We start from the raw sequence: 927 nt of genomic DNA on the forward strand, positions 1-927 counted from the left end.
AAGCCAAATATACAGATAGAGATGGTGAACACTGATCACTATGATGAGAGGGGGAAATGTAATCAAATGTAGGACAGAATTATATAGACAATTTTGAGTACTTTAGATAGTTACAGATATAGTGAAAATGATGAGAGGAGAAAATATGATAACAATGTGATAGATACTCATATTAATGATTAACAATTATAGTGATAATGAAAGTTATTATGTTAAGTTACATAACAATAGTTGTAGTGAGAGAAGAGCATTGGATTATAACATCAGGAAGTTAGTGGTTATGAATCGTGGATAATAATGAATAGCAATAATGATAATTATAGTGAAAATATTTATCACTATATAAGGAAATTAATTTAAAATAAAGGCGTAAGTGGAACTGATGATTATGAAAGTGATAAAGGTAAGGAAAACGGTGATAGTGACGGACCGAATGATAATTACCCATCAGGTGATAATGATAAAAACGAAGAAAAAATACAAAATAGCAGCACCAGAAAAGATAGTGCCAGTGACAACAAAATCACGATTCGGATAAAAAAAAAAAAATGATGGACTATACATATACTGGCAATGACTAATAAATAATTAGATTCAAAACTTTGTTCTAATAGTGTTTGGTAATGATAATAAATGCAGTGATTATCCTACAGTAGACGACAATATCATGAATAAAATATTATGAAAATGAAATGTCCTAATATGATGCAACAACGACACTCTAATGGATTTCACTTATAATTTTGCCATAATTTTACCGAAATGCATTTTTTATATATCTTTTTTTTTGGTAAATTATTTATCAAATATCATAGGAGTTTTAATTGGACTATAATTTTTACATTAGTATTATCGCGTTCATATTAAATGCACGTTTTCATCTGTTAGGTCATAGTAATACCGCAGATGATTTATGAGTTATATATA

This window comes from Penaeus monodon, chromosome 20, assembly GCF_015228065.2.
Source record: "Penaeus monodon isolate SGIC_2016 chromosome 20, NSTDA_Pmon_1, whole genome shotgun sequence".
Taxonomy (NCBI): Eukaryota; Metazoa; Arthropoda; class Malacostraca; order Decapoda; family Penaeidae; genus Penaeus; species Penaeus monodon.